Genomic DNA, 12,418 nt, shown 5'->3' on the forward strand with positions numbered 1-12,418 from the left:
TACATTTTAATTTACAAAATTAATAATTAATTTTCTATTGCTATATTGCGCCCATGGTCGAAACTAAAAAAAATACCCCGGTATTCAATATGGAATGTCAGCATACGCGGATTTGGTCATATACGGTAATTTTAGGAACCTAACCACCGTAAATAAACAGTAAATAAAGCTTTAATGTACTGTATAAAAGAGGGAAAATACACGAAAATAAAGATACGTGTATTGCTGGACATTGTACATACAGTACATGTACGTATATGTATACACTTTTGTTTAACGACCAATTCGGTTAACGACGGCGCGCTGGTCCCAATTGTCGTCGTTAAACGAGGAGTACCTGTAAATAGATATATACATATATGTAGGAGCAAGTCCAACGAAATGGAAGTGGTGAGAATATATTTCAACATTAACTCGTATTTGTTACTAAATTTTATCAAGTAGGTTAACTTTTAAGAATTTAATGACTCCCTCATAATCATACTGCAGTTCTTTTCCCAATAACTTAGCCAAATTATAGTTACCATCTCTCTCTTATTTGGGAAGTGACGCTCTCTCAGTTCTCTGTGACTCGGACATTCAACCAGTAAATATCTGATAGTCATGGGGATAAAGCAATCTTCACAGTAAGGTTGATTTCCACCACTCATAAGATACCCATGGGTCAGCCTTGAATGTCCTATGCGGAGACTACATATAATTACTTCCCATTTCCTTGGCATATTTCCAGGGGTGTATATTTGTGGTGATCTCTTTCATTTTGTTATGTCCCACTTCACTCTGTTGTTCCCACGACTTATGGATGATATTTGAGATATTAGGAAAGACGTCTCTATATGGTATTGTGCACCGCCTAGGGATCAAACTGATTCCTCCTGACTTTGCTTGTTGGTCAGCTTTTTCATTTCCATGTATATCTACATGTGCTGGAATCCAGCAAAAGGATATAGTTATCCCTCTACATTGCAATAGAAAAACACTCTGTGATATTTTCATTGTTGGTGGATTATTGCCATTGAAAATTTCTAGTGCCTATAATGCACATTTTGAATCACAAAAGATTGTGAAGTTGGATGTCTGTAGAGTTATAATGTGTTCTAAAGCGGTTAAAATTCCATGTAGCTCTGCTGTAAAATTTGATGCTGCAATTGGTAGTGCTCCTCTGCAGCTAAAATTATTGCTAAAAATTCCATATCTGACACCAGCATCTGTTTCTGAGCCGTCCGTAAAAACAAATGTGGAATCCGAATGTTCAGTAACATGTTCTAAAAGAATCCTCTAATTTCTGTATCTGATCTATTCTTTTTAAAACCTTTAAAATATCTACAAAATTGAATTGTGGGTAACTTCCATATTGGGGTAATGGTAATTCAACCAGGCAGATCTGATTTTTTGTGATATTTATAGTCTCCAGTATTTTTCTTATTCTAAAACTAAAAGGTCTAGGACATCTTGGATGATTTTCATAAAAGTTATTAAAGCAATTTCTGTTGGCTGTAGTAAATGCTCTTGATTCAGGGAGTCTCTGTGTCCTAAACCAATACCGGATGATAGATGACTGTTGGTATAGTTAAAGTGGAATCTCTCCAGCATCAATTAGTAAACTGGTGATGGGGGAAGATTAGAAAGCTCCTGTTGCCAAATGTATGCTGTTGTGGTGTACTGAATCTAGGATCTTTGGTTGATGCAGAATAATAAATTTCACATCCATATTATAATTTTGTAATAATCAGAGATTTATGTATTCTTAAAATTGTCTATCTGATCCCCAGTTTGTACTTGGTAAAACTTTTAAATGTTTAAAGCCTCATGACATTTGGTTTTAATATGTTTCAGATGGGGGATCCAAGTAAGCTTTTTATCAAATATGAGACCTAGGAATCTAGTCTCTTCAACACAGGGTATTCTATTGCCATATAGATAAAGGTCTGGGTCTGGGTGCATCCCTCTAATGTGGCAAAAGTGCACAATGATTGTTTTGCTGGTAGATATTTTAAATCAGTTTTTCTGCCCAGTTGACAATCTTGTTGATAACAAAATGTAGTTTCCTTTCTGCTACAGGTACATAGGTAGCAGCAAAGGATATCGAGAGGTCATCTACAAATAATGTGCTTAATACGTTATCTGGTATATCTGCTACCCCATTTATTCCCAAAGCAAAAAGTGTTACAAGTATACTCCCTTACAGAACACCCTTCTTGGCATCTTTTATCTGATAGAGTATTACCAATTTTAACTTTAAAATATCTATGGGATAAGAATGCCCTAATATATAGCGGTAATTCTCCTTGCAGACCACAATCATGAATGGTCTTAAGAATTCCATGTCTCCATGCAGTGTTATATGCCTTCTCTATATCAAAGAATACAGTTATATGATGTTGCTTTGAGGCATATGCTTCACATATGGAGGTCTCCAACTGCATCAGGACGTCTATTGTAGAATGCATTTTTCTAAATCCACATTGTGATGGTGATAAAATATTATTATGCTCGAGATTCCAGACAAGTCTTGTATTTACCATTTTTTCCATTATTTTGCCTAGACGGTAAGTTAAAGCAATAGGACTGTAACTGGAAGCTGAATACAGTGAGTCATCCTTATACAGTAATTCTTTATCCAGTAAATTCACAGTTACGGTATTTGGTAATTACTACCCTCGATTCTATTTATGGTAAAAAAAATTCAGATACGGCATCCGCTAGATATTTTGAAGATGAAAGAACAGGGAGAAGGTACTTCAGCCATATCCTATTATTACATGTTATAATGGGTTCGGTATACGGTAATTTCAATTGGCTATAAGGTTTTTAGGAACGCATATGTACTGTATAACGAGGACTTACTCTATGGCTTTAGAAGAGATAATACAAAAGCTGTTTCCAATATGGTTGGGTATCTGTGCTCCCACCACAATCTATTTATAATACTTATCACAAAAAGTTTTGTATTCCTTGAAATATGTTTAAACATTTCATAAGGGATCATATCTTGACCAGGGGCTGTATTTTTGCTTCTATCTAAGGCAGCATCAAATTCTCTTTCTGTAAAGGGTATGTTGTATGATTCTGTTTTGTCTGAAGAAAAATCTAAATGTTGTTGTTCTTCTCTTATTCTGTAATGGTGTCCTGGGCAACTGTCAGTCTTTTGTGAGACCTGAGCAAAATGGTCAGCCAAAATATTACTAACTTCTTTAGAATCTGTGACAAGGATATTGTTAACTTTAAGCACTGGTGGAGGGTTGGGTGTAAATCTCCCTGCTATCTTATTAATTTTTTTCCAAATACTGCGGATAGGTGTTTGACGATTGTTGGAGGATACAAAGGATGCCCAGGATGGTCTTCTGGTAGCTTTCATTGCTTTACGGAATCTAGCTTTGCATTGTTTATAGATGATCATATTTTCAATTGTTCGATGTCTGCAGTAACCGGTAAGTGATGGTCTTGTAGTTCGATGTAAAATTCTGAGCTCTTCAGAACTCCACAGAACTGGGGGCCACTTAAAGAGGCCTGTAGTTTTTGGTATAGATTGTATATCTGCTGTATGAAAAGTTCCATTTAATAAGTCAATAGCATCTTCTGGAGTTGGAAAGTCATTTGCATCACCTTTGATTTCACTTAGTTCTTTAAACTTATCCCAATCTGTTTCGCCGATACTCCCATTTTGGTGATCTTCGAGTTGGTGGGTCATCATTTGTTTCAATTATTGTTGGGGCATGGTCACTGCTATGTCAGTCATCATTTGGTCTCCATCTGAAATTTATTGTGCAGTTGGGAGTAGAAATTGTAAGGTCTAGACAAGATACAGTACCTGTTTGAATATAGTAATGGGTGTGCTCCCCAGTATTCAAAAGTCCTAGATCTTCATATTCTACAACTGAAGCTATAATATTCCCTTTTTGGTTTGTAGTAACATCTCCCCATTTAGGTCACTCATAATGAGAAACGGCCACGGGAGCTGATCAATCAGTTACTATTTCCTCCTGGGTAACCATGGTGTTTGGGGGCAGGTAAAGAGCATATGGTGTATTTTATTTTTATTTGTATTTGAATTGCTACTACTTGTAATGTTGTATTTAAACAAATTGGAAAACGGGGAATACCTCTTCATACATAAACGAGACATCCTCCATGACTTCCCGCTTCTATATTATATGAAGTTCTAAAAGATATATATTCTCTTGGACAAGGTGTATGTCCATCCAACATTGTCTCTTGTAAGCATACACCTACTGAAGAATATTCATAAAGACTTTAAGCTCTTCATACTTTGCTCGAAGTCTCTGACACACTGTATTAGTGATGTGAATGTATTTATTTTCTGGGGGGAGGTCCTTTATTCAAAGTTATTTTTGGGTGTTTTTTGTCTTGATGAGCTTTTTGTGATGATGGTGGTTTTTCTTCAGTAGCTATTTTGGTAGTTTTGGCTTTTGCTCCTATATCTTTTTCTTGTAAAATAAATCTGCAAGGGTTACATTTCTTTGGAGTTGATGGAGAGGGTGAGGGTGTTCTTGTTCTTTTATTTTGTTTTTTTAATTGCTATCTCCATTGAGTCTGGTAGTGATTCTGCCCAAGACACTACGCTGGAAGATGGAGGAGAATTGGGGAGTTGCCCCTCTTTACTATATGAAGTGTTTTTATGATTAGGAGGTAGGATATCTGCCTTAGTGTTTTGGTTTTGTGTTCTTGCCGAGGTATGTTGGTCATCTGGCCCAGAGGTTGAGGTTTCATTCACAGAGGAGGGATTTGCTGAACGAGGTAGATTTCTTGGGGTAGTAAGAGCATTTGCGGATTTTGCTCGAGATATTTTGCTAGAAGGTGGAGGTGGATTGGAGGGTTGCTCCTCTTTACTATATGCCATGTTTTTATGATCAGGAGGTAGTATATCTGCCTTAGTGTTTAGTATTCTCATCGATGTATGTTGATCACCTGGCCATGAGTGTTGCATTTGAGTCTTTGTGTTTGGAGTTCTCACCAAAGTATGTTGATTATCTGGCCTTGAATGTTGGGTTGCTACCCCAGAGGTTGAAGTCTCATTTGTAGTGGAGAGATTTGTAGAATGAGGTGGATTTCTTGGGGTAGTAAGAGCGTTTGCATAGCTCTTTTTTCTTCCTAAGAGTCGCTTAGCATGTCCTATTGTGATATGCTCAGTATAAGCTTTATTTACAGCTGCTGTTTCAAATTTATATTCTTCACATACTCTATCAACTGGTTTGTGATCCAATTGACAATTGATACATTTGGGAATATCTGAGCATTGGCCATGTGTTGGGCCAGAGCAATTACCACATACCTCATTATTCTTACATATCTTTGATGGATGGCCAAATTTGAAACAATTATAGCACTGTAGAGCTTTAAGATGGAAATGTCTAATTCTCAATCTTTCATTTTCAATTGCTATATGAGTCAGTACATTGTTATCCTCAAAAGTATAATTACATTACTGTTTGGGATCTTTTTCACTTTCCAAATAGATGTAGGCCACATTTCTAATATTTCTAGTTCAGTCAACTCATACAAGTCTTTATCATGGATAACACCTCTTCCATAGCTAAAATTTTGGTGAGGACTAATCTTTTCTATTATATCACTATTTTCAACATTCATCTTACAGAGCATCTTGATTTGTGTCTTTGATTTGGCATGAACAAGTATTGAATTCTTACCAAATCTTGTTACATCTCCATTTTAAATGCCACCTACCCTCTGTTGAAGGTATCTATTAAATTTATGGTAATTGAATTTTTCTTCCTTTGCCTTAATTACTATCCACATAGGATGTTGGGGGATTCTTTTATAGTATTATCTTGATGGTCATCTGAATTCCATTCTGCAGGTTTATATACATCTAGATTTCTAGGAACCTTATCTGTTAGGGCTCCTGTGACTAAAGAACTGTGAATTTTCATGGTATTGAAGTTTCTGCTCAGGATAAGGGCATCTTCACGCTTATCAAATGTTACCCATGCTTCCCATTTTTTCTCAATGTCAAGAAATTTCATGCGAATTTCTACTAAAGTTCCAAATTTGCTCAGTGGAGTAGATATATCATCATAGTTACACTGTATTGGAATATCTTCTAGTCTATGTGCACAACTTTCAATTGCTTTATATTACTATCAGTATTTGGGGGTGTCAAAGAAGGCTCTTTTTTTTAGCCTGAGGTCGTCATCTGTGGTTGAGATTTTTCTGCATCTTGACCGCAATAAGGGTGACCTTACTGGGGGCAGTTCCCCATTGGGGTGAGTAGAGTGGGTCCTGAATAGGGCTGCTCAGTCATGTGGGTAGCTGCCGAGTTGCCTCCATCCCAACACAGAACAACTATCTTGCCCACATCGCCTATGTGCAGTTTGTGACTGGAGGCTCCCAGAGATCACCTTCTCCTGCCCCTATCATCACTAGCCATCACCATAGGACTTTCTTCATAGTGATTATGAATGAAAAGTTTGACTTATAATGATTGTACATGAAAGAAGTTTGTTACTGAGAGGCTTCAAAATTTTGGCCATGTCATCAGGAGGGTCAATCATGATAGAATAAAAGGGGTAGAAAGTTGGGTGAGGGGAAGAGAAGATAATGGGTGGGTTAAGAAATGCGGGTATAAAAGTCTATTTAGCAACGGTCGAGGCTATGTCATACTGAGGGTCATAGGTAGCTGGCCCCCAGCATGCTACTGACATTGGCCATTCCCACCCCCTCCACGTGGAGGCAAGAGCCTGGGGTCACTCCCCCGCAGAATGGAGCGGCTCCAGGGGGGTTCGTTGGGATGATGAAGCAAAGAAGGTTGTAGAAGAGAAGAAACGAGCATTCATAGATTGGTTACAAAATAGGACTAGAGAATCTTATAAGAGGTACAAATAAAAGAGAAAAGAAGTAAAGCATAAGATGAAGTGGGCAAAGAGGCAGATGTGAAATGGGGTAAGAGCATGACAAATTTTCTAAAGTAATAAAAAGATGTTTTGGAAGGAAATTAAGAGAGGAAGAGGAGGCAAATCAAGTAGAGAAGAAAAGGTACAAGGTACAGGTAGAGAAATGATAATTAAAGAGACACCAGTAAAAGGAAGATGGGCAGAGTAGTTTTGGGAGTTACTAAATGTGAAGGGGGGAGGGAAAAGTAATTCCAGTGGGAAGCGCTAAGAAATTGACAGGGATAAATGAGGAAAATGGATGAGAAATAAGGAAAGATGAGGTGAAAGCAGTTATTAAAATGACAAGAGCAGGTAAGACACCTGAGATGGATGGGTGTCATGCAAAGTGTCTAAAAAAGGGAGGTACAGTGATGGTGGACTGGCTGGTGAGATTGTTTAATGTCTGTCTAAGAGAGGGTAGGGTACCAGAGGACTGGAGGTGTGCCTATATATTTCCTCTTTACAAGGGAAAAGGGGGCAAGTGTGAGGGTAGTAGCTTCAGAGGGATCAGTTTGTTAAGTGTAGTTGGGAAGGCTTATGGGAGGGTTTTGATTTGGAGGATTAGAAGAGGAATAGAGGGAATAATTGGTGAGGAACAGTGTGAGTTTAGGACAGGTAGGGGTTGCGTGGATCAGATTTTTGTGGTAAGGCAGATATGCGAGAAAGCTTTAAGGTAAGGATGTTTCTTGGGCCTTTATGGATTTGAAAAAACCTTGTGACAGGGTAGACAGGAAGCCAATGTGGGAAGTATTGCAGATATATGGGATAGGAGGAAAACTGTTAAGAGCAGTCAAAACTTTTTACAATGGTAGTGGGTGGGGGATGGTGGGTGAGGGAGTGTGAAAAAATAATTTGACACAGCCTAAAGCAATTTCGCCCCATCTCTTTTTCTGCATGAGGGGACAGAGAGGGGCAGTCACTGATTTAATGAAGCGGCCTTGCTGTGGATGTGCTGTGTCTTGTGACACTGCTTCTGACCCAGGATAGTGAGCAAGATACAGGGATGACCCATCATCCAGGAGGAGCCAAGATAAGAGGGAGGGAGGGAGGGGGGATGAATGGGAGTGGGGTATATGGGGATGGAATGGGTGGGAGTGGATTTTATGCCTTTGTATTTTTGCTACCTCCTTTGTAAGGGAGAAAAAGCCTTTGGTATACGTATGTAGTAGAGCCTGTGTTAGAATCAGAGGTAAAAAGAGTGAATGGTTTGAGATAAAGGTAAGAATTTGCCTGGAATGTGTTGTCACCTTAGCTGTTCAATTTATACATGGATGAGGTGGTGCAAGAGGTAAATACAAGGGTAATGGGCCGGGGTTTGGAGATGGTTAAAAAAAAAGAAAAAGAAAAAGAAGAAAAAAAAAAGGAGATAAGCCAGTTGTTTGCTGACGATACTGCGGTTGTAGCAGGATCAGAGGAGGGATTAAGGAAGTTGGTGAGAGTTTGGGAAGGTGTGGGGAAGGAAGTTGTGGGTAAAAGTAATGTGATGAGATGTTCAACTGGAGAGGTTGGAAGCAAATTGGAACTGAGTATTAAGGGAGAGAGATTGGAGGAAGTGGATAGCTTTAGATACTTGGGTGCGAATGTGGTGGGAAAGAGAAGGGTGGAGGTGGAGATAGCATGTAGATTGAGAGAAGCATTTAAATGTCTTGGGGGATTAAAAAGTGTAACAAGAAATAGAATTTTGGGAATGGATGCTAAGAGGAGATTGTATGAAGGAGTGACTGTGCCGACAGCACTGTATGGGGCAGAAACATGGAATATAAGAGAAGAGAGGAGGAGTTTAAATGTGTTTGAGATGAAATACCTGAGAGGTATGGTAGGAGTTACTAGGCTGGATAGTGAGAAACAAGATGAGGAGAGCAGGAGTGGAAAGGGAGTTGGGAGATAGGTTTGATGAAAGAGTATTAGGATGGTTTGGACACATGAAAAGAATAAATGAAGAAAAATTATCAAAAGAGGTATGGAAGGCAGAGGTGGAAGGAATGAGCATGAGGGAGTAACCAAGGATGAGATGGATGGATGGGGTAAAAGGGGCATTGGAAGAGGTAAAGTCTGTTGAGGAAGGAAGGGAGAAGACAAAAGATAGGGGTGAGTTGAGAATGGTTGTGTGTGGATGATGCTGTGATGCATGGGAGTGGGTGGAGGATAGGAGTATGTATGAATGATGTTTTGGTGCAGCACAAAGGGAGAGGAGGGGTCACAGATTAATGAAGTGGCTTTGCTGTCTTGCTACATTTGTTTCTGACCCAGGGCAGTGGGCGAGATGAAGGGATGACCTGTCATCCAAGAGGAGCCAAGAAAAAAGGGAGGGAGGGGTGGTGAATGGAAGAGGAGTATGTGGGGATGGAATGGGTGGGAGTGGCTTTATGCCTTTGATTTTGACTATCTCCCTTGTACGCAGGGCTGGGGAGTCGGAACACAAAATCTCTAACTCCAACTCCTCTATTTTTGGCACCACCGACTCTGACTCCTCTTCATGTAATTAACTGATTATGGCCTACATATTTTATAAAGCCTATGCAACACACATATGCTCCAATCTTGAGTAGACTTATATCATTATAACTGGTTTATATCAAAGAATAAATATATATGTCATAGTGTGGCTTTCCTATGTTTGACCTCTTCATTAATACTTTATAACTGAAGTAGAGACAAAAAAATTTAAAGGATATTGAGGAAAATTCAGTAAAAAAAAAAGATTCTATAATGTAAGACATTTGGCATAATATATATCTTTGCAAATAAGTGATAAGTACATTTAAAAATCAAAAATAATTTTTTCTAACAAAAGTTGAAATATAACCTTTGTAAATATATGTAAGATTTTTTTACACAGTTTTGCAAATACAAAAAAAAAAAATGAAATACTTTATAAAGGAAGTTTAGGCAAATTTCTTGAAAGGAAACAGTAAATATAGAGAAAATAAACCTTATTGATACGAGTACGGTACAAGGTCGAGTGTTATGGCTGAACATGTATGATACTGAAAGGTATATGTATCATACATACTTTTTGGGTATCATTATACTTCATATGTTTTCATACCTTCTTTTGTCTTAATGTAATGAAATTACTGACACAAGTACCTCTTGGTTTAACTACATACTGGTACTGCTATGCGATTATTGCGATGGACATTACTCTGGTTCTGGAACCGATCTTATCGATACGAGTACAAAACAAGATACAGCTGAACATGTTTGAAACGTGAAACTTTTTTTTTAATTTTAAATATCCTTGTTTCAATAATTCAATGTTAAAAAGTATAGAGGGAAAAAAGAAGGGGAAAGGAGTGAAGAGATAGTATTATTGCGTTAGTCTACAGTTGAAATCATAATTATCCTACTGTTTGGCAACACAGCAGTGGGAGAAACTAACAAACTGATGGAGTGATGGAAACGATGCATATGGAACTTGACAGGAATATTACAACTCCTGTGACTGTGTGTCAACAGGTGTAAAATGGAGGTGTTTAATTTATTCAAGTAATACTTTGGATGTTTATCGGTCTATGTATAAATTTGAAAGCCAGCATTGCACAAGGACGTTTTGGGGGTTTAGTGGAATGACCACGAAGATAAGATGATGAGATTTATTACATTTTATAAAATCATTTTTTTATATAATCTACTTATAAGGAGTGTGCACTGCATAACTTTACAGACTAAACGAAGGCCTTATAAAATGTAAATTTAACTGGAGTCGAAGTTGGAATCGGTATATTTTTACCGACTCCGACTCCAGTGACACCGTAAATGCTTTTGACTCTGACTCCCCAGCCCTGCTTGTATGGGGGAAAAAATCCATTGGTATGTGTATAGAGAAATGAATACAAGAGAATCCTAAGAGATAGTTTGAAAAAGGCATAATCAATAAATGTAAAGATGAACACAATCCGAGATACAAGAAATTAAAGGTCAATGAAGATACACTGACACAAGCTAAAATAATGAACTGAAGTTCCTAGAATTAGGCAAGAAAAGGGTGAAAATAGAAATGCTGGGTTTAAATACAAAAACATGAAAGAAGATTATAAACTACTATAGACACTATATACATGATGAAACCACAGAAAAAGAATTTGAATGGGCATTGAGAGAAATGAAGAATTCCAAAACACCAGTAGATGAAATATCAATAGAGCTAATAAAGGAAGGAGGAAATGTAGTACAGCAAAATATATTGGAGCTCATAAATAAGATCTATAGAGAAGGAACAATACCAGAGGAGTGGGGTAAAACCCTTATAGTCCCAATTTTCAAAGGTAAAGGTGATGCTGGAAATTGTAAAAACTATAGAGGGATTTCCCTCATACCCCACATCACAAAGCTATATGAGAGAATAATTGAGAGAAGAGTAAGAGACCTAGTAGAACCTTTATTAGGAAAGGAGCAGCATGGTTATAGAAGTAATAGATCAGTAACGGACTTAACTTTTGGACTAAGGATGGTGATAGAGGAGGCATTGGAGTATAACCAAAGCCTATACATCACTTTTATTGATCTACAGAAGGCTTTTGATTCAATACCTCGCAAAAAAAAGTATGGAGATGTATGGAGGAGAGGTATGGTATCAAGGGACATCTAAAGAAAGCTATAAAAAGTTTGTATTACCCCTGTGTATGCAGTGTTAGAACATCAAAGGGGGCAAAAAAGTGGTTCCCTGTAGAAACTGGGGTTAAACAAGGAAGTGTTATCCCTCTACTTTTTATAGCATATATGGAAACTGTAATAGAGGATTTTAAAGAAGGTAAAGAAGAAAACTATAAGAACAGAATAATGGCTTATGCAGATGATATAGCCGAATGGAGCACAGATAGGGAAGAGATTGAAGAAGACATAAAAAGGTGGAATGAGTGCTTTATAGGGAAAGGCATGAAAATTAATGTAGAAAAGAGAGATAATGACCGTTAGCAGAAGAGAAGAACATGAGTTCAGCATCACCATAGGAAATAAGATAGTAAAAAATACAAACATCTTCAAATATCTTGGAAGTGTAGTCACTAAGGAGGGTGGAAATAAGAGGGATATTTCAGAAAGAATAAATAAATTTAGTGCAAATGTTGGAGCTCTCTGGCCAATAATAAAGGAAAAACATGTACCTGTAGAAGTGAAAAGGATTATTTTCAATACTGTCTTGTCTCCTACCCTAACATACGGTTCAGAAAGTTGGGTAATGACAAAAGTAGACATAAGCAGGATTCAGGCAGTAGAATGAGACCATTAAGAGCCATAGTTGGAAAGACGAGGAGATATAAACTAAAAAATGAAGATATAAGGAAAAGCATTGGCATCTGTTCCATGCTATGCAAAATAGGTGCTGCCCAGTTAAGATGGTTAGGACATTTAGAATGGATGAAGAAAGAATTGCAAGGGGATGCTGGGAGTGGATGCCGGACGGAAGAAGGCCAAGAGGAAGACTGAGAAAGAGATGGAAAGAAAATGTTGAAGAAGCCGTCAGCAGACATGACTTGCCCAACATTGAAACTCTGAGGGAGGAAGGG

The sequence above is a fragment of the Oratosquilla oratoria genome, chromosome 11 (assembly GCF_046742065.1).
Source record: "Oratosquilla oratoria isolate Oo_2021 chromosome 11, ASM4674206v1, whole genome shotgun sequence".
NCBI classification, from domain to species: domain Eukaryota; kingdom Metazoa; phylum Arthropoda; class Malacostraca; order Stomatopoda; family Squillidae; genus Oratosquilla; species Oratosquilla oratoria.